The sequence below is a fragment of the Mustela nivalis genome (genome assembly GCF_964662115.1).
Source record: "Mustela nivalis genome assembly, contig: HAP1_SCAFFOLD_442, whole genome shotgun sequence".
NCBI classification, from domain to species: domain Eukaryota; kingdom Metazoa; phylum Chordata; class Mammalia; order Carnivora; family Mustelidae; genus Mustela; species Mustela nivalis.
In genome coordinates, this window is record NW_028136213.1 from 141,500 (window position 1) to 164,801 (window position 23,302).

General features: G+C 41.4%; 1 pseudogene across 1 annotated transcript in view; it reads right to left on the reverse strand.

Annotated features, from left to right (window-relative positions):
• Positions 1–23,302, reverse strand: part of LOC309857151 (renalase-like) — a 75,681-nt pseudogene that overhangs the window by 41,669 nt on the left and 10,710 nt on the right. The window contains exon 6 of the transcript in view: positions 17,851–18,009. The product of the transcript in view is annotated as a renalase-like (transcript). The remainder of the gene's footprint in view (positions 1–17,850; positions 18,010–23,302) is intronic.

The following is a 23,302-nucleotide window of genomic DNA, read 5'->3' on the forward strand; positions in this document are numbered from 1 at the left end:
GAATTGTCTATCTGGTGAGGATAGAGATAAGGGGACAGGGGTACCGGGGGACTGAGGGCATTGAATGAAACCCTCTACAGCCCACTCCAAAGGGGTGCAGGAGCAAAGAGGAGAGAGACACCTTTGCATCTGGCTTTGGGACCAGTCATGTGACTGTCAGTTTCTATCCACTAAGTTTCTGCTTAATTACAAGGAATGATTAAAGACAGATCCACATGATATAAAAATTCAAGGTTACAGTGAATGGAGAGCTAGCATATCAGACTAATGCCGACCCCCCCACACATGCCCCCCTCGCCCACCCCACTCCTTGAACATAGCATCTTGGAATCAGGTCTGAGAACTTAAGTGTGAGGCTGGATTTGAGTATGATTATTCTGTGCTGCAGGAGCCAGAGCTCTGGTGAGAAGAGAAGAAAGCCCAAGGATGTGCCTGGGAATGAGGAGTACGAGAGAAGTACGAGAACTCCCTTTCCAGTTCTGTTGCAGACTCAGTGCACTTGGAAAAATATGTTCTTATTTGCTTATTTGTTTTCATTCCTTCATCTGAAATGACAACATGCCTATCTTCCAGAGGGCGTGATGTTCCCTACTCCAATGCAAACATTTTTTCTGTCAATGGGAAAGTCTTTCTTGGTTTGACACCAATGACCTCCCAGGGAGGCCTGAACACGGGGTGGAAAAGATCAAGTGATTGCTTTGCCAAATTCAAGTGCTAGGAAGAGATGGGAAAATCCCAGGCAGTATAAATCAGCTATGCGCTTAAAACCTATGGTCAGAAACACTAGACAGCACTGCAGGATAGTCCACAAACCACAAGTGATGTAGAAGCCGCAAGGCAATCCGATGGCTGGTGGCTCAGGCGAGATAATAGATGCTACCATTACTGCTGGAGAAGCAGATTTGATTACAAAGAGCCCCAAGAGCAGGAAAGCCCTTGGAAGGCTTCCCTCTGCGTTTTACAAGAAATAAGATAAGCAGCATCTGCAACTGTAATCACAAAATATAATACAAATGCCCTCGGCACTCATAAGACTCTTGAGTGACAGAAAACCATTCCTTTCCTAGAACACAACAATGAAGACAGTTAACCCCAGAGCAAGGCAAGGTCTAGTTGGTGGTGCAGACGACGTCACACAGAATATTCTTGAACGGTGTTTTTAAAACTGCTGGACTTCTTTCAGCTGACCCCGCCATATGTGTTCCCACTTCTCTGCCCTTTTCCCCTTTGTTTCCAGGCCTCAGATACAATCCTTTGCTCAGTATTTCCAGCCTAACCCTTCATGCTATCTTATGACCCACGTGGCTGCCAGTGGGCCCTCAACCCTGACACCCCCCACCCCGTCTACTGCTCTTCCCTCCCTCCCCCACAGTCCCTAAGTCATTTCTGCCCTGGGTACTGCCTAAGGTCTCTCTCTTCTCTCTTGCCAAGTGAACACTTCAGACAAGAAAAATTAAAACCTACATGTGAAAGGGGAACCTGGCTTGCTCAATCAGAAGAGCACGTGACTTCTGCTCTAGGGGTTGTGAGTTCGAGCCCCGTGTTGGGTGTACAGATTACTTAAAAATAATAAAATCCTAAATAATAATAATAATATCTACATTAAAGAAATTCACTTCAATATTACATGAATGACCAAGAAGCACATGTCTAAGACACCAGAAGGCTTTTGCTTCAGAATGGATAAAGTCATAGATATTAATAGTCATGATTCTTCAGACAACACTGTCCTTGAAATACTTGTTTCCAGTGAAGTCTGACAAGTTCAAGGCACAGCCGTACAGTGAGGGGTGTAGCCAGGCAGGCTGGGTGGGAGTCCTTGCTCAGGCTCGGTCTTTTACAAGCTCTGTGTCTCGGGCAAGCTATTTGACTTCTCTGTATTTCAGTTTCCTCATGAAAATGAGGACAATAATGTGAGGGTTGTTGCTAGAATTAAATTCGTTAATATACTTAAAACATTTAGACAGGACCTGGCAGGCACTATTTAAGTGTTAGCTCTTCCTTCTTTTTTCTCTTTTTCATTCAGAGACACAGGATTTCTCTACATCCTTCTGTGCATGTGTCTCATTTGGAAGTACCCAGTGGGATAAAGAAAGGCCAACTGCTGCATATTCCTGTCCTTCTGGACTGGTCTGTGGTGAGATGGATGCACTCTGGTGCCCTTGCTCTGATTTCTACCAGCTGGAAGGACTGCTGTCTATCTTCTCCTTGGCTCGACACATCTCCTCAGCGCTCTCCTCCTGTACCCCTGTTATTCTCACAGTACAAAGGAGAAGAGTTTGGGGAACTTTGAGGTGGGAAATACCAGGCTATCTGGCCATCAAACTAAAGGCTTTGACTTTCAAGAATCATTTCCAGGGTCTCTTACTTCAATTTAAAATGCTGCATATGGCGGGGATGCGCGCTCTGAGAAGCAGGGATGACCAGAACCACTCAATTCTGAGAAAACAAACAGCACACGTGCCTGAGTGACCTACAACCCCTCGAGGACACCATTAACTTGGATGTGGATGACTGGTTACTTCCGGTCTTCTTTCATGATGGAGGTGGGAACTATCCCTCTGGAAAGGATGCTCTCAGAGAGAAGACGAGTTCTGCTTGGTCTGGAGTCCGACTGCTTTAAATACAAGTTGGAAAGATGGTAGGCTATTTGTGCTGTACAGTATGGAAATGCAGAATTAACATGGCAGTCCTGTCTCCCAGGCGCCCCTGGGATCACCCCATTTGGTCCTTGTTTGAGGATGATGGTAAGGTAATGCTTCAGCAAGTTTCCAGCAGCAGCTCATCCGAGAAGGTCCCCGGGCCCACAGTACTGCTGTCCTGGAGAAGCCTGCTGCTTTGCTGAAGCCTCTCTTCCCTGCTTCTCCAGGGATTCCACAACATAATCTGTATTTTCTGACCAGCAAACTAGGGAGAAGTTCCCTGGGTCTTATCCCAAACTTTTTCTCTTCATTTTTCTAGAGTACTGACCCAAAACTTAAATTGAGGAAGACTTTAGTGGAAAGGGAAAAAAGTAACAATATTGAGAAAGACTTTAGTAAGGGAAAAAGTAACACTATAGAGTCCATATAAATCAAACAACACACAATTCGGCATTATGTGGCTCTTATTATGAACGAGCTGACAGTTCCCAGAAGTTCATTCTGTCAAAAGGTATTGTTTTCTTGACAATTCTTCCATGCTGTTTCTCTCTACATCTATCTCGAAATAAAAACAGTGTGAGAATTGCCATTTCAGGGAAAATATCCAAATTATGCACTTGGATTAACTGGAAATTTTGAATAAAAACATTTTATCAGTAGCACTAATGAACAATAAAAGTTAACTAAGAGAATCATTTGGAGGTATTCTAAGAATTTGAATTCCATAAATAATCACTAAATTAAAATTTACATGTATGTTCATGGGAAATATAGTGTTCTAAATTTGGGGGATTATTGAGGGAAAAAAATACATGTCTGGCATGTCAAGGGCTACTGAAAAGTAATTATAAAGAATGCGGAATATATTCTATATTTACATATTGTAATAATAGGAGAATTCTGCAATTACTTTCACATCAAGAATGAAAATAAACATTCAAACCTACATAATTCTCTAACCGCCCTAAGTATATCTGACTGCTGATGCCCTACTCATAGCAACAGATAAAACTCTATATTCACTTTCTGTATTCAGCTTATTGTAAAGTCATTGGTAAATGCAAAAGAGTCTTCTGGAACTGTCACCTATTCAGAACATTGTAAATTATTGTAAAAAGAAAAAAAATGCTTTGCTGATCTTTTCACCTACTGGAATCAAAAACGAAAATTCTAAAATTCTAAAATAAATAATGATGACTTTAAAAACTCTGAACAGTTCAAATAAAGACAGAGTTCACTGATTTATGTTGAGCACAGATAGGAGAAGAATGAGGCTGTGCCCTTTGTGCTTATTGCAGACACACTGGTGTGTTTGTTTGTTTTCTGACTTTCATATAAGAAACAATGAACACATCAATGAACACTCCCACTGAAAAAAACTTCTCATAATGATAGTGGTTAAAAATAGACTGTGGACTCTGAAAAACAATCTGAGGATTTTGAAGGGGCGGGGGGTGGGAGGTCGGGGTACCAGGTGGTGGGTATTATAGAGGGAATGGATTGCATGGAGCACTGGGTGTGGCACAAAAATAATGAATACTGTTATGCTGAAAATAAAAAAAAAAAATTAAATAAATAAATAGAAAACTAAAAAAGAAAAATAGTAGATTATTGCCTTCATGCTGGAGATGAATAGAAATATTATCATCTAATCCACAATTCAGAAAACCGATGTCATATGTCAATAATCAAACAAAAAATTAACATGGCAAGAAATGTTAAAAATCTTTCTTAGCTAGCCATAAACTAATCATTGTGCAGGCTAAGTAAAATTTCTGCATAACAGGTGTTATAAAATCCAACAATGTTACTTCAAAGACAACAAGAACTTTCAAACCCTAAATTGATTTCTTACCAAGACACCGAGACGATGGTTAGCTGGCAGGTTGTAGTATGTAAAAGACAAGGAAGGAATTGTTGGAGACTGTGATGTCCCAACAACAGATGTCCAGTACACACTAACTGGAACAAATCCGTGGTGTGGGTCTGTGCGTACTGGTGCACAGAAGACAAAAGGCTGAGGACAAGTGAGTGTCAGCTTTTTCATTTCACTGTTCAGAAGCAATGGTCCTAAACGGGGTATCAACCTCTTGACACAACCTTCAGAGATATGTCTTAGTTCAAGACTTCCTTCTTTTTTTTAAAGATTTTTCTTTATTTATTTGACAGATGGAAATCACGAGTAGGCAGAGAGGAAGGCAGAGAGAGAGAAGGAAGCAGGCTCCCCACTGTGCAGAGAGCCAGATGCGGAGCTTGATCCCAGGACCCTGAGATCATGACCTGAGCTGAAGGCAGAGGCTTAACCTACTGAGCCACCCAGGCACCCCAAGACTTCCTTCTATTTACTTTTAAATTGTTTTCTCTTTTCACATTGGCTTGTGATGGCACTAACCTAAAGAGGACACTCCAAGTCCAAGGTCACTGAGCTCCAGGTGGAAGGAGATGGGAAAGTGCCTCCAACTGCCCATCCTGGCATCTGCTTCTGGTAGTTCTGGTGTGCTTCCTGGAACTTTATGAATTTGGCAGCCACATTTCTTGTCAAATAATTAGTGGGGTCTTACAAAACTTACAGACACATCGTTACAACATTCGAAGTGAAACCAATTGCAGATAAAATAGATTTTATCGCGGATGAAGTAAATACATTTCCAAAAACATCAGCATCTTGAAACTTCAAAGCAATTTTGGCTTTCCCAATAACAGGCAAGATACAAGTAACCCTCTATTAAGGGGCAACCCTTTCCACCGTAAAACAAAACAAAACAAAGCAAAAATTTTAAAAATGGTCTCATTAAAAGGCCTAAGTAAGTTAATAGGTCATTTCCAAGTAAATTGCTCTCAAGTTCCTTGAAACTAGTTAGACAATCAGTACTGAACTTCACAAAACTGTACGGATGTAAAGATTCTTTCAAACTGTCAGAGAAAGCAGTCAATTGGGATCATTTGTAAAAGAGAAGAGAGGCAAATTCCTCACAGTTCCAACATATTCAGTCAGTAATGATTATAATGTTCAATTTGATGATCATTCTCAGGTAAGAATGAGCTAATTTTATGAAAAAACATTATTACTAATGAAAACAATTCCTGGGAATTGTAGTTTCTCATGCTGCTATAACAAATTAGGACACACAGAGTGGCTTCGAATGCCACACAAACACTGCCTCACAGGAGTCCGAAATAGGTCTACCAGAGCTAACAACATGGTGCCCACGAGGCTGTGTGCACACCTCTGGAGGATCGCTGGGAGAATGTGTTTCATGCTGAAGGCCACCCATGGTCCTGGGTCTGTAGCCCCTTTCATCTTCAAAGCCACCAAGAACATCTTTCTGAGCTTTGTTCTCACAGCACAGCTCATCTGCCTCTGATTCTCCCTGCCCGCTCTCACTTACAAGGACCTCTGAGATTACACCAGGTCCCTGGATAACAGAGATCATCTCCCCATTTTCAGACCCTTAGCTGCATCTCCAAAGTCCCTTTCACCATGTAACACAACATACTCCACAGTTCCAGGGATCAGGACAGGACATCTTTGAGGGGCCGTTCTTCTGCCTTCCACACTGAACATGAAAACACGGGAAGTGAACAACTGTGCATCTTGCCCTTCCACTGTGGTTCTTCTACCTGCAAACACATGGCTCATGTGTTGGGTATGAGAAGCACATAAATAGTGGGAAGTGTGATGGAATGGGGAAGGGCCAGCCCCTGGACTCAGCCTAACTGGGTCGTTCATTAACTGTGTCTCCATTGCACAATTTTCTCATCTTTGAAGTGGGAATAACAAACACACTTAGATCTGGAGAGCCTGGGTGGCTCAGCCGATTAAGTGTCTGCCTTCAGCCCAGGTCATGATCTTAGGGTCCTGGGATTGAGTCTCACATTGGTCTCTCTGCTCAGTGGGGAGTCTGCTTCTCCCTCTGCCTCTGCTGGTGCTCTTCCTGCTTGTGCTCTCTCTCTCAAATAAATAAATAAAATCTGAAAAAAATATATATACACTTAAATCTTTTTCTCAGGGATGCAGATCAGAGAACAGTTATGATGGTTTAGAATTATGCTCGTGTTGAAACTATGAAATCTTCTGAGAGTTACCTACATAGGACACCAGTTTCGCCAGCAGTGACTTGAGATTTTAGTCCAATTTTCAAGTGATCATCACCCTCTATGGCAGTGGCCTGAGAGCTAGACATTGCAATACTGAATATGATCGTGAAAATTTAACAGAAAAGCTGAATCAGATGATGAGGTCCCTTTTCTTAAATACCTTTATCTCAATGTGTCCCCAGATCTCTTCAAACAGATCCCTTTGGCTCACTACCTCATTCTGATGACCACAGAAGAGGTGCTGGTGAGGGAGAGATGCTCCTGAGTCTGGATAAATGAACATGGGTGTAGACATCTGTTTCACGCTGCACCTGGCCTGGCCGTACTGGGACTCCTTTCCACTGAGCTGCTTTTAAGGGCAGAGACCATATTTCATTCTATGACACATAATATGGGCCACTCAAGATAGAAACATTTGATGGGTATTAAGTATCACCTCAGTTTTCTTCACCCCCCCAAAATTTATGCAGTGCATTTCATTAGGAGTTTTAAAAACTCTCTCTGAGCAAGCTACTAGGGACCACGTGGTGGAAACGGGAACCGCAGTGTCCTGAGAAGACTGGATTCCAGATGGCCACCCAACAGCTCTGTGATCTCTGGGACCTCAGACAGGTTAATGTAACCTCTTGGAGTCTCACTTTTCTCTACTGCAAAATGGGAGTAAAACACTCATGAGGCAATTGTGAAGAATGAGGGAAGAACAGTGAGGGTGAAGTGGTTGATACAATAAGTATGAACTGCTTGTGATACCAGTTCTCTTCATCTTCCAGATCCTTCCAGATGCCCTCTTACTCTTCTCTCCAACTCCAGCAGTCAGTCCCCAGAGCGGCAGATATGGAAGGAGAGATGCTTGCTCTGTCCCGCCAGGACCTGAGTAGGCAATCAGCACAAGGAGTGGTAACAAATTGCTCTAGAACCCACAATGGTACAGGACTCTGACATTTCCGCTGACTGCTGGGTTTCTGCAGGAAGGCAAAGATCAGCTTGGGCTGCCTCTTGGCTACTAAAAGAAGGAGACATCAACCAGAACCAATGCTCACTCTCCAATACTATGCAAATAATAATAAAGAAAGACAAGTAGATGAGGGAGATATAAAAGGTGAAGATTGAGACATGACAAATAAAGGGGATTTAATAGTAATAATTGGTTTTTCTAAAAATGGAGATCTCAGTTCAAAAGCTTGCAGGCAGCCCAACAGAGCAGTTAATATCTGAGACGTTTCAAAACTGAATTATCTCCCCTGCTATGGAGATGGTCTGCTGGAAAAAGCAATGAAGCATGTTACCTGATGAAGAGAGGATCTTTGTTTCCTGCGCTTTTAAGCAAAATCTCTTCACCAAAATGTCCAAGAAAAATGAGGAATTTAATCTTTTTTTAGCAGAAAAGAGTTGGTTCTCATTTCTCCATCAAAGATAATGGGAGATTCTAGCAGTCATGGGAAGGAGATTGAAGGTGTTTGTAGTGATCAATATTCATCCTTTTATTCTATAGTACACGATAGGTTCTGAGATTACATATTTTTCCAGTTCAGTTTACTGAAGTGCTAAGTGTCTCTTTAAGGACAGACAGTCTGTTCAGATGAAAAGCCTTTTGGACAACGTTCCCCAAAGTCCCACAAGGATTTCCTTCCTCTCAGTCCAGTCAGGTAAATTTATTTACCATCTTAATGTGCCCAGTCAGGTTTTAAAGGTAGAATCTGTATTTCTGATGAACTAGGACTTCTGTTCAATGGATGTCCACATCCGAGGCTCACCAATTCTACCCCAAAACCACATTTCCAGCTTTATCTCCCTAACTCTCCCACCCTAAAGCCTTCTCTCCCACCAAGCCAGTCCATTTTCAGTCCCCAAAATATAAGATAAGCACCTCTAATTCCAGCTTTTTGCTAAGACCTTTTTTCTTCTCCAAAGCATTCCCTTCCTGTCCCCTGCCTGTTCTGCAAGATTTACTACAGATAGTGCCCTGTGATTCATTCAGTAAACAGAGACTGAGGGCCAGCCACAGGCTACAGCATCCTGGGAAAGCAGGACAAGGTGAGTTGGAACCAGTTCTTGTCTTTGTGTCCTTTCCATTCTTCCAGGGAAGACCCGCGCCACACAGTGGATTGAGCCATTAATTAAGTGCAGCTGTGGGGAGTGCTAAGCATATGAGGAACAGAAAACTGGGATTATATATGGTAGGAGAAATGTCCTGGAGGTCAGGAAGATGCTCCTGAGGAAGCAGTTTTGCTGCAAATTGGGAGGATGAACGAACAGGAGGCTAACGTAGGGCAGAGGGGGGCCAACAAGTCAACTTTCCCAACAGGTGCATGGTTATGATGAAATTGGGATATAGTTATTAAAGTGTGGGAAGGAAATTCCTGCCTTCTAAGTGTGAAAACTGCAACAGCAGTTCTTCCTGGCTCTCTGTGAAGCTGGGACAAAAAGCACTCATGATCCTACATTTGAAGTTCCAGAGGTCACCAAGAAAAGCACCAAGCCAACTGCTCTCAGCAAATTCTGAGACCTCGCCAGTAAGACTTGGCCTTGCTCCTCTGAGCCCCACTGTCTGGTCAATATAAAGAGAAAATTCCAACAGGATGTGAAATGCCAAAGCTCAGCTTTATGGAAATGCCAGTATTCCCAGAGAGAAGCTCCACCTCCAAATCCTGGAAGCCACCCAGGGAATGATCCAGAAACACTCCTGGAGAGGGAGTTCCAAGAAGGAGAGGCCTTGTTTTCTAACCAGGTACGTGCTGAAGGGCAGACTCCACAGGGACTGAGGTGAAGCTCGGCAGCTGGGGCTACCTGGGGAAGACATCACTGCCTCTAGACGCAGGGAAACAGCCCTGGAAACATTCGGTATGAAGCAGAAACCGCCCTCTGGGCCAAGAAAAGACACCCCACATTGTCTACATGTAGACCCATTCCCTAAGGGTCAAACTACAGGATGAACTCCAGGGAAGCCAAGGCTGACTCCCTCCCAGCACCAAGCAGCCAGTCACGGGACAGTCTGAAGAGAGGAGTGGGCGGATATTCAAAATCAGACCCCAAATCCACTCTGCCAGCATCCCTTGGTACCAGACAGGCCTGCTTGGCATTAGAGATGAAGCAAATGAGCTCAGAGTCAAGACTAAAATAACCACAACCGAGCCTTAAAAGCCAACATTAGACTCTTTCAAAGCCAAAGATGGCTAGAAAGTTGTTGCCAGTGACCAAGACTCCATTCAGGCCCTAATTCTGTGGAAAGACCTGGAGTACACATCAGAGAGTCTGAAGGCCATTCCAGAGAACAATCAAGTTTTCTCATGCTTACACACCACACATTTGGCTCAGACTCCCTAAAAACAACTTATAACTACAAAGTGACTATAAGTCAAATAGCGATGGCATTGGCACAGGAATAAATAAACGGAACAAAACAGATATCCAAAAACAAATGTTAGGTATATGTGGAACTTACCATATGACAAATAAGGAATTTCAATTTAGTGGAAAAAATAAATCTTATAATCTTGATAAAATCGGTATTCCTATGCTGGGGGAGGGAACCCCACAAAGCCAGATCACTATCTCATACTCTATAAAACACATATTACAGATAAAGATTTAAATGTAAAGCATGAGAAGTAAAAGTATTAAAATACTATTTAGGATATTTACAAGACTCAGGAGTAAGGGAAATGAGAAGTGAGTTGGGAAATCCAGCAGCCATGCGAGATAATAAACATGCTTAACTGAATAAAAATCTTAAGAAATTACTATGGCAAATGACATTTTTTAAAAAATCAAGTAACAAATAAATGATATTCTGGAAAATATTTGTGATATTATATGAAAAACATTAATATCTTTTATATATGAAATGCTCCTAAGAGACAAAGAGCCCACTACAAAAGTAAGCAAAAGAGAGGACCTGGATATTCACATGAGGGGAATCTAATGAGTAACACACATGAAAAGGGCTCAATTTCATTTTCAGTCAAGGGAAATGCAAATTTAAACAAGAAAAATGTACCTGTTTTCACTTAACACTATGGCAGAAATCTTAAAAGATAAATTAAAAAATATCCACTGCTAAGAGTATATGGAAAAGCAGATATACTCAAACATTAAGAATGCACATCATTATAAAATTTTTAGAAAGTATATAACTTTTAGAAAGTGATATGGCAATATCTGTTAATACATACAGATTGGAGCACCTGGGTGGCTCAGTGGGTTGAAGCCTCTGTCTTCAGCTCAGGACATGACCCCAGTGTCCTGGGATCGAGCCCCCCACATTGGGCTCTTTGCTCAGCAGGGAGCCTGCTTCCTCCTCTCTCTCTCTGCCTGTATCTCGGCCTACTTGTGATCTCTGGCTGTCAAATAAATAAAACCATTAAATAAATAAATAAATAATAAAACATACAGATTTTTTGAGCCCAAAATCCCAATATTGGCACTTTATCACTCAATATAGCAGTAAACAGGAATAAATAGAAAAAAAAAAAACTAGAAAGCACATGAATGTCCGTCAATATACAACAAGGGATGAAAACTAAATTCTAGGACTTCCAAAGTATAGAAGATTATGCAGCCATTAAATAGAAATAGATACGATGTATTTATCTGAAGAAATGTCAGATTTTTAAAAAGATTTTATTTATTTATTTTGAGAGAGAGCATGAGAGTATGCACACAAGTAGGTTGGGAGCAGTAGAGGAAGAGGGAAAGAGACACTCTCAAGCAGACTACCTGCTGAGTGCAGAGCCCAGCGTGAGGCTCAGTCTCAGGACCCTGAGATCACGGCCTGAGCTGAAGTCAAGAGTCAGATGACCCGGAAGAAAAGTCAATTTAAAGAGCCAATTTCAAAACAATAGATTTAGAAGGCACTCTATGCTGGAGCAAGGTGTGGAAGGGCACTCACCACACCACTAACATCAATTATCTCTGGGATGTGGGAAGAGAGGACAGTGCAGGGAATTATTGTTCAACCTCTGATGGTTTCTTTTGTTTTCAGATTACTCATCAGCTTTTTCATATAAGTGATAAAAAATATTCTGGGAGAAGGAAAGGATTACTTAATTTTTTACTTTACCCAACAACATCGAATACAGTAGGCATTCAAAAATTTTTTGTGGAATAAAGTGAAAAGGAATAGGAAGGAGATGAAATAGGTTTAAACATGTTTGTAAAGGATAAAAGGATAAGCATTCATAGAATGACAAAGCACTGTAGATCCTATAAATAAATGACATGAGAAAAGGAAAAAGAGAGACTTGATAAAGTTGGTGAAAAGAAGAAAAAGAGGGGAAAAACTACAATAAAATAAATAACAGACATCAATGGAAAAGATAAAAGTAACAGGCTATTTACCCCAATAAACGTAAAAGGGTTTAACTCCACTATCAAAAGAAACAGACCTTTCATGATGGATTTAAAAACAACTAGATGGTTTTCTCTGAAAATGCCTAAGTAAACATAAAACAAAAGTGACATTCTTAAGTGACTCTTAATCTCACAAAACAAACTGAGGGTTGCTGGGGGGAGGGGTGTGGGAGAAGGGGGGGTAGGGTTATGGACATTGGGGAGGGTATGTGCTTTGGTGAGTGCTGTGAAGTGTGTAAATCTGGCGATTCACAGACCTGTACCCCTGGGGATAAAAATATATGTTTATAAAAAATTTAAAAATAAATAAAAAAAAGACTTAAAAAATATATATGTTTATAAAAAATTTAAAAATTATAAATAAAATAAAATAAAATATTTCTAAGCAAGAAAAAGTGACATTCTTCACAATCTCCAAGACATCATAATAGATTTCATAATAATCCTAACAAGAAATTTATAAGATCTTAAAATAAAAGCTACCAAATTACACCAAAGGGCATAAAAATTCCTAGAGAACTGTTTTGTTTTTGGTGTTGCTGTGTGTGTGTATGTGTGTGTGTGTGTGTGTTCTTTTGGGTAAAAAGATGCACTATTGTAACAGTGTCCTTTCTCCCTAAATTAATGCTTACGTTCAATGTAATTCGAGTCAGTATTCTAACTGGAGTTTTTAATGAAACTTGATTCTAAATCTCAGAGAAATAAAACATAGATTAGCCAAGAAAATTTAGAACAAAAACCATCAAGAGGCCCTAACTCTACTCTATGTTAAAATTAACTGTTTCCATGAGGAAAGGAATTTAGTGGAGAAAACCTCTGTTTCATATTTGCAGTTAACAACACGGTTAGCATTCTGTGAGCAACACTTTATGAAACTGGAAACCTCCATGTCGATCAAACTGGTTTAACACATCAAGGTGAATCCAAAGAACAGAAATGTTAGCAATATTAATAGATATATCAAAAATAGATCCTGAGCAATTCCATAAGCCTGAAGTGCACCAGTCAGGGTATGTGATGTGGAGAAAAGGGACACACACAGATAACTACTGAAAAAGCAGATATTTTCTGGGACATTTTTACAAATCTAGAAATGGACCCCCAAGATCTTAATTTTTTTTTACAATAATTCGACAATTTTTAAAATTTTTAAATTTTGTATATTCAAATTCTTTTTTTTTAATTGTGTGATGTTAGTCACCACACAATATATCACTAGTCTTTGATGCAGTGCTCCAAGACCCTTAACAGTTCATCAAAAACCTCCCATCTGTGAGTCTACTGAAAATCTTAAACTATTATATTTTGGGCAAACAACTTATACTTTTTAAAATAGAAGCAAAGTAAGCATTTCCTTTAGATTCAGTCAAACAGATAATATTTTGTCGGAGGGCAAACTTCTCTACAATGAATTAGAGTGCATGTCCTTCATCTGAAATTATCGACTTTAAGGCTTCCAGGTTGCTGCTGCTCTTTTGGTGGTTGTATTCTAGAATTTTAAGAGCAATTCCATGTTCTTCCCATTTCCTTCTGTTAGCCTCTAGTAAGGTACACGCGTGACCCTTCCATTATTACAGTGTGCCTTCTTGAGAGCTCCTGCAGCTTCGTTCCAGCTTTTCTATCACATATCAACCAGATATTCAAGAATTTACCAAGATGAGTAATTCAAGGAATACCAACTCTCTCGTCCCCACCCTCCAGTCTAGGAAAGAGATGCTCAGTGGTGTGTTTCTAAAAGTGGGGATGACCCCACCCTCACCCCGTAGGCAGTCAGAAGGAAGTAAAGTGTCTTTCTGTTGCAGAATTATCAGGTGGGTCAAGGGGGTGGATCCCTGAAAATGGAAAGGCAGGGGCTGGATGTGAAATGTCTAAAAGGGAGGAGTTTCGGGGGGTTCCTGTCAGGGTAGAGGCCTGGCTCCCACTCGCGTGCTCTGCCTGGGAGGCAACTTGCAGCAGAATTCACAAGGAGCATGTGTCTAGACCTGCAGGGCAGTGGAAAGGCTTCTGGGTAAATGCATGGCTATCCCCTGAGACGTCCGTGAGTCCTGCCAGGCTGAGCAATGTCCGAGGATTGGGCTGGGTCCAAGCCGACAGACCAGAGGAGCACCAATAAAGCTGGCAACTTTGTGCACTTGGGAGCCATGGCCTCCACCCCCAGTTCCCTGGCACTATGAAAGCCTGGAATTCCCATGTGACCCCAAAGGGAAAGGAAGATACCCTAATGAGGACAAGGGAGGGTTTTCTACCAGGTAGGTGGAGAGAGTAATTTGTAAACTTAGAGCGACAAAGAAACAGACATTCCTTGCATCTCAGTGTTGTAGCCTCTAAGGCGAAGGGACCACACAATGTTCTGGATCCAAATATGCCACTGTTTTGCACAAGAGCAAAGTAATGTTCCCCGCTGTATCCTTACTGATACAGGGGATTTTTCTGGTTGTCTTAATCCCCAACACCAAGCATTCCACCCCTTAAACAGATGTATAGACCTTTTCCCTAGTGGTAAAGAAGTCACAAACATTAAAAAGTCACCAAGAGTATTAATAAAAGCAATGTGCTTACTATGTGTCCAACGCCCTGACAAGGTCTGTACTCAGAGTATCTCACGGAGTCTTCACTATGATCCCATGTGTCGATTATGTGATTTGTCCTCATTTTGTACACAAACTCAGAGAGGTTGAGTAGCTTTCCCCAGATCACCCAGACTGTGAGCGGCATGGTTGGATTACAAGCTCTGGCTCCCTCTGTCAGTGCCCTGAACTGTCCTCTGTGGAGGAGCCAATGCCAGGAGCTACATGAGTGTAAGGACGTGGTGCTAGAGAAATCTCCAAGGTGCTTCTCCTGAAGAGCAGGGAACTCTTTGATGGGGGGGCCTGGGTCCTGAAGGAGGGAGACAGAGCCCATGTACGAGTATGGCAGGCAAAGGGAGCTTTAGGAAGAAATGCACGAACAACGTATGGTTCATTCCAGGAGCCCGGAGCAGACTGGAATTCCTGAAGGGAGGAGACCCACTCTACGGCTGTCCCTGCCTCCCCCTCAGCTTCCTCTTAGTGACCCTTCCAATGGGCTGCATGTGAACCTTTTGCTTTCATTCATTTGCCTCTTGAAGTAATGTTTGGCAGCTTGAGGCCTTTGGTCTAAAACTAGTAGTGTTTCGTGGGTTCAATGCAGGGATGGACTCACATGTTCCCCCCCCCCTCCCCAGGTCTATCTGACCATGTTTCTGCTCAGATAAACACAGAGCAGTGGAGTGCTCCCTGACATGCTGGTACCTGACCTGGTTGATGTGTTCATTCCTTCCTGTCTCAAGAAAACAAATTACCCTCCTGGTGTTAAGGATGTGAGAGAGTGTACAAAACCAATAAGGACACAAATCCATCAGGAGACTTTAATGCACGCGTTCCTTCCATCTAGGCGTGTGGGAGGCAGGATGGCACAGGGAGCGGAACCTTCCAGGCTTTTCATGTCTGACAGTCACCACGTCCCACCTGCTTTATTTTATACTGTTCACCCCACAATCTCTCCACTTCCTCTGCCACGCTCATAACAGGAGGAGGCGAGAACTCTAGCAGGAAGTCCGGTATGTGGATTCAGACCCAGATGCCCTATGACAGCCCAATGAAGAGTTGTATTTAAATGTATCAGAAACATGGGGGCGCCTGGGTGGATTAATCTGTTAACTGTCTGACTCCTGCTTTTGGCCCACGTCACGATCTCGGGGTCCTGGAACAGAGTGCCATGTTGGGCTCCCTACTTAGCAGGGAGTCTGTTGAGAATTCTCTCTCTCCTTCTCCCTCCCCCCTCTCTAAAATAAATAAATCTTTTAAAATAAATAAGTAAATAAATGTCTAGGAAACACGAAATCAAGACCATAATGATATGGGAAAGGTGCCTCCTTTTCCTCAGCCACAATTTCTCCTGCATGGTCCCCACTAAATCATGTAATCTTGTACAAGGCGGATCACATCTGAAATTCCTCATCTCGAAAGTCAGGGTGGCAGAAGCAATGAGCCCCAAGGTCCCTTCTGGTCCTGAAACCCTCAAGGCTCACCCTTTTATCCCAGCACCCAAACGGGGAACCAAGCCAGAACCAGTAGACTCCAAGGTCATCTGACCACAAGGAGCTTATAATCAAGTTGAGGAATAAAACAGATGTTTATTCCTTCAGCGCCAAGAATGGACATAATCATAATAATAATGTCTTAGGATCATGGGAGATAATCCTGTGATATTAATAAATAGAAGGCAGCACAGTTATAGAACCAAAAGGCAAATCACAAATTATAAGAGACTGTCTACATGGGCCATAAGGATTCCCTGTTCTCCCTGAAATAATGTAATAAATGTAACAAGTAAATGACATACACACACAAAAATAGTAGCTCCATGTCTTCTGTAAAAAGCAAAGTAAGGAGAGAGCAGTGCATACGGGAAAACCCAGACCACGTGTAATCAACAGGGAAGTCTCTCACGGGAGTGATGGTATTTGCATTGATCCAAAAGGGCAGACATGATTTAAAAGGGGGACAGGGTGAGAAGGAAATGCAAAGAAAGCAAAGGCTCGGGGCTGCTCACAGTTGGTAGGAAAGCGAGGCCTGTCACTGACTAGCACTTCTGAGCACGTTACTCAATTATTGTGGGTCTAAGGTGATTTCCCTGTGACACTGTGGGGTTTCATGAATTACAGTCGCGGTTTTACGTATATTCTGTTTTTTGTTTGTTTGTTTGTTTATTCATTCATTCTGTATATTCTGTTTTGCTCTCTTCTTCAGAGTCCACTCTGGTTTAAAAATTCTGAGGGGACCTGCACTACATAAAGAGTCCACGGGGTGGCAGCACGTGGCTTCGTAGATGGACCTCTTCAGCAGGGGAACTATGACGCAACCGGGTAATAATCACACAAGCAATATTTAAGGCTCTCAGGAAAACACAGAGAGAAGACATGAATAGTCCATACTGAGCTTTAGAACTTGAGATTTAGAACTTAAAGGGAAACCAGATGTTTTTGATTCCTGAGTTTTAGGGGCACCTGGGTGACTCAGTCTATTGAGCACTGGACTCTTGATCTCAGCTCAGGTCAGGATCTTAGGGTCGGGAGGGGGAGCCCTGCTCTGGCTCCCCATTTAGTGGGCTTATTTACATGGGGTCCAATTCTGATTTGAGCTGATAAAACCCAAAGAAACTTACCCTCCGTCAAGTGTACCAAGTCAATCATTCATAAACATTTTCTTTTTTTTTTTTTAAGATTTCATGTATTTATTTGAGAGAGAAAGAGAGAGAGCACAAGCAGAGGGAGCAGCAGGCAGAGGGAGAAGCAGACTTCCCACTGGGCAGGCAGCCCAATGAGGGGCTCAATCCCAGGACCCTGGGATCATGACCAGAGCCAGAGGCAGATGCTTAACCAGCTGAGCCACCCAGGTGCCCAATGTGATCAATTCTTGTATCATAAAAACCTTCTTATCTCCAGGATGGACACAAAGAGACTGGTCTTCCTTTGGCCAAAAAACTGCATGTTCATAAAACATATTTACGTCTTAAAAGCAAGGGCGGTAAGAACAATGTTCAAGCTTTAACCAGTTAAAAAAAATTCCGTGGATTTAAGTTTAACCTTGACTAACATCACAGACAAGGCCATAGCATCAGTTTCTAAAACACGGAAATCAATAGAATCCACAATGTGCCGTTTGCTGAGAGAGTTATGCTAAGCTCACACCCCGCGAGAGGAACCCCACTCCGTGAGGTGGACAGCCAGGCCAAGACTCACAGTTTGCAATATCGCCTTGGAGCTGCAGAATCTGCAGAACCGGCATTGTGAGGACAATGATATCAAATTGCTCAGGGGGACCTGTATCCTTGGAGACTTCCCACTTGTCATTCCGCAGGTTGACCTGAGTCACACGGTGTCTGAAGCAGACATCAGCACCTGTTCCAAAAGCAAGGTCATGTTCACATCCTCAGGGTTTCCAGTATGAACAGGAAGAGAGAGAGGAGTTACAGACTGGATCCATTCAGGGGAACTGAACAGTGAAGGCACCCTTCTCGGGGCTCACTTCCCCCTTAGGTCAGAATTCCTCTCCTTCCCTCTTAAGCCTGAAAAAGGTGTCTGTGAACGAGATCCAAGCTCTCGTTAGTGGATCAATTTACCTTTATTAAGAATTGGAATGAGGGGGCACCTGGGTGGCTCAGTGGGTTAAAGCCTCTTCCTTAGGCTCAGGTCATGATCCCAGGGTCCTGGGATCGAGCCCCACATCAGGCTCTCCACTTGGCAGGGGTCTTCCTCCCCCTCTCTCTCTGCCTGCCTCTCTGCCTACTTGTGATTTCTGTCAAATAAATAAAATATTTTTTAAAAAAGAACTGGAATGAAAAGAAATATGGTTGAGAATGTCCTCTCATTGCATTTTTCTTCTTTATCACCAAGGTATTTTGATAATTACCTGAGTAGTTATTTGACTAATATTTCCTTCCCTATTAACCTGTGAGCCCCCAGGGAAGGAACCATATCTGCTCTGTGTCTGTGAAGACCGTATCCCATACACAGTAGAGTACTCGCCACATAGTGGGATTTCATAAGTACCTGCTGAAGAGAATGAATCAGGAACCATAAACCGAAAGACAAGAAAACATTCCTGGATCGTTAAGTGTCCTTGAGGCCAAGCACTTACCTCACATCGCAATTGCCAGAAAACTTGGATTTGTTTTTACAAATCTACTTGTATGCTGTCTCAGGAATGGAAAAGCAAGAAATGAAAAAAGAACAAGACACAAAAGCACGTTGAAAGATCTCGTTCATCATTTCCAGGGGACATCACAGCATCCCAGCCACCCAACATCTGGCTTATGTCCGCCTGGCCCTGAAGCTTCCTTCCTGCAGCAACTCCATCCTCCTCCCCTAGAAGGTCCCTCCGCCATTGTTCTGACATTGATTCGGAATATCTGCCTGTGTCTGGTATGTCTTATCCATACAAAACCACTCATTTCCTCCATTTCACATCTCTAGACCTCAGATGCTTTCACTGTCCCTGGAATCCCGCAGCAACACTGTGAACATTCAGAGTTTTTAAATCAAAAGCAAATATATTAGAAGGAACAAGGTGCTAACTAGGCCCAGGGGTTCATCTCTTTGACCCGGAGGCCCCTTCAACTCCCACCCGCCAGCTCCAGGCCGGCCTGAACCTTTCCCCTTCACTCGGTTCTATTTATTTAGGGTGCCGTGGGAAAGAGTGGTGCACGGTTATGGGTGGTGGTGAGCAGGTGTGCGTGTTTCAGGGAACTTAAGTCCACGGACCTAGAAATTCTCCATACCCAGCCGGATGTCCTGGACATGCATCCCAAGGGTCCCAAAGTATTCTGCAAGGTGTATGTCCGTGGTTCTCTTAAGTGTGGACCCCAGGACGGCAGCACCAGCAGCACCTTGGATCCTGGTATAAAGGTACGTTCTGAGACCTAAGCCAGACCTACTGGACCAGCATCTCTGCTGCTCAGGCTGCTGTTCTCGAAAGTTGTTCTGCACAACATTGGTTTTAGAGATTTGAACGCATTCGAAAGCATACGTGATTAGTCATATCCCACACAGATAATCTCCTGGAAGTCTGGTCCAATCAAAACCGTGCTGGTTCATCCAATAGACTGTGGGGTTATAAATTTTATTGATTCCAAACTGTAGAATAGTTTTGGAATGACTTAACAATTTGATCTTATGCAAGGTCAACTTCATTAAGGAGACTATTTTTTTAAACCAAAATGTAGCAAAAGGTTGCTATGTACCTGGCCTACTACTTGCTTGGGTTGACAATGAATGTGTTCTATCCCATAGTCCTCATGGTAACACTTTGCAGGGGGGGCTGTAATTACTCTCATTTTTTCCAATGAAAGAACCAGGGTATAGATTTTTAAACTTTCCGATGATTACATAGCTAGGAAAGGGTTAGTTAGTTCCAGGTCCATCCGATTCCAGAAACTCTCTCACTTATGCTATGGAAACATGAAAACACTCTTGTGGATCATGTAGTGGAGAGAAAACTTCCCAGAAGTTCAAAGGATGTTTAAAAAGATACAATTACAGAATTTAAAATAGTATAATAAAGTTTATAAATTCTGTAACAACAGATCTGGGTAAACGGGAAAAAGACTCTTGAGGTATTACAAAGATAATATTAAAATAAATCATTTATATGCACTCAAATTATATAGATCTTGAACTTGATTATGTAAAAATTTACTTTTTAAAAAAGGAGAAAGTAGATCACAAAACGAACTTATGGTTGATGTCTACAGTGACATTTTCCTGTGATTTTTCTGTATCTTCCAAACTTTCAACCAATAATATGTAATCTTTTTAAAAAATTGCCTTTTGAAGTAAATAGTATTTTACATAGGCATAAAAAACTCTATAAAACCATTGTCTCAAGAGGTTGTACAAATGGAAAATATAAACAGGTTTTTACTAAGAATTGGTTAAATTAAAACTGATAACCACCTAATATATATATTAAATGTATTTCATAACTATATTCAATATATTTAATATATACTCCAATGTACATGCATACATATATATAGAAATAGATATAGAAATCTATATATCATGATACCTACCTGCCATGTACAGGGTAGGTTAAACTCTATGTGAGCCACAAATAATTAAATATGACCTCTTTTCCCAAGAGCTTCCAAAGCAAAACTGGAAGATAAAATATATATTCTCCCAAACACCTACCAAGAGAAGGATGTAGGTACTGTGTATTCAAGGACTGTTCCTCTGCCGGAAGAACGTCAGATGTAAGAGGGCAAGGACTTTGGTTCTTGTAACCTTAGCACCTAACACAGCATCTGACATACAGGAAGTACACTGAAGGGATAAGCGTTCATTGAAGGGATGTGTGCGTGCATGGATGGATGGTTAGGACATATAATACAGCTGGTAAGTACTTGAGGATTTCAGTAAATAGGCACATCCAAATTGGGTCAAATCATAATGGAAATGAGATTTTTAAAAGTTAAATGGTGGCAAGAGATGAGGCTGATGGTGACATTCTACAAAATATCCAATGCTATCACATTCTGTAAGGGTTAATTTTATGCACTAGCTTGACTGGGTCATGGATTCCCCCCAAGATATTTGGTCAAATATATTCTGGCTCTGTCTTTGACAATGATTTTGGGTGAGATTAACATTTAAATTGGTAGAATGAGTAAGGTAGATTACCCTCCCTACTTAATGCCCATGGCTCTTATCCTGTCATTGGCATGTATGAAACAAAAAACCTGACCCTCCCCAAAAGGAAAGAATTCTTCCTGAACGACAGCCTTCAAACTGGGACAAGGGGTTGTTGGGGATTTTTCTACCCCTTGTATTGGAATTGCCAATTCATCCTGCAGACCTTGACACCTACCAACCTCCCTAATCATGAGCCAATTCTTTATAATAACCATATATATACAGATATATCCTATTATATATTTGTATATATAATACATATAAATACATGTTATATTATATATTATATAATCAAATAATATATAAAATATATTATACTAATTATATATTATATATTTTATATATTACATGATCATATTATATATTATATACATTATAATATATTAAATATTACATATAATTATATTTATATGTGCTTATATATTTATATAAACACACACACACACACTTCTTATTATATCTAGCTCCTGTTGGCTCTGTTTCTCTGGTAAATCCCAAGTAATACACCATCATTGCCTGAATTCTCGATGGAGAAGCTATCTAACCAGAATGACATCTAGTATGTCACCATGCTGTATGTATATCGAATCTAACTGAATCCTCCATTGCCTGCTATCAGGGATTCTTAGGGTTCTCAAACAATAAAACCTGATGAAGAAAATCAAAATAGTAATTATTCTTGAAATAGTTTATGGAACAAAACGTCTTAGCACCTTTCATCAGTGATCTTGAATTGGGAAACTTACTTAATTATGATTCATCAAGAAACTTACTTCTGTTTAAAGAAAATAGTTAGGGGTGCCTGGGTGGCTTAGTGGGTTAAGCCTCTGCCTTCGGTTCAGGTCATGGTCTCAGGGTCCTGGAATTGAGTCCCGCATCGGGCTCTCTGCTTGGCTGGGATCCTACTTCCCACCTGCCTCTCTGCCTATTTACAATGTCAAATAAATAGATAAATAAATAAATGAAATCTTTAAAAACAACAAGAACAACAAAATGTTGGACTCCTGGGGGGCTCAGTCAGTGAAGCATCTGCTTTCTGCTCAGGTCATGTTCCCAGGGCCTAAGATCGAGTTCTGGGTTGGGCACCCTGCTCAGCTAGGAATCTGTTTCTCCTGCCTGCTGCCTCATGCACATGCGTGATCTCTCTTTCTCTCTCTCTCTCTCTCACACACAAAAATAAATAAAATCTTTAAAAAATTAAAAGATTAAAAAAAATAAATCATTTATCATCCAAGATCATTTATCAACTTTTCTAAAAAAGGTCATTTTCAAAACATTCATAAAATACGTAAAGAATAAATGAAAATCCTAATAGAAAAGGGACAAAGTTATAAATAAGAAATTCAAGAAAAAAGGTGGAAAGAGCTCACTAAAAACACAAAGATGCATGAACTCAGTCATAATTATGTAAATACAAATCAGAACACAGAAAGACACCAGCTTTAACCTGCCCCACTAGCAAAAATTTAAAATTTTTAGTTATAAAATACCTAGATGCGCAGAGAGAGTAATTTTCATTCATTGCTTTTTCAAAATTTTTAAAAAGATTTATTTACTTATTTTAGAGAGAGAGAGAGAACACGAGTGGGAGGGGTAGAGGGAGAGGGAGAGAATCTCAAGCAGACTCCCCACTGAGCTCAGAGTGGGGCTCCATCTCACCACTCTGAGATCATGACCTGAGCCAAAACCAAGAATCAGATGCTTAACTGACTGAGCCACCCAGGTGCCTCCTCATTACCACTGATGAGATATTCTTTCAGAGGAGCAGATGAAACCACTTAGTTTAATTAAAAATTCACAATACCATTTGGCACAGCAACTGTGCTGTTAGAAACTGGTTCTACAGATATACCTAAAGAAGTGTGACACAGTTAAACAATGCAGCAATAGTGGTATTAGCGAAAACCAAAACAACCCCTCATCCCACCAACAACCTAAATATTTTCCAGAAAGCTACTCCTGACATAAGCAATGAATTTATTTATTCATAAAGAAATCA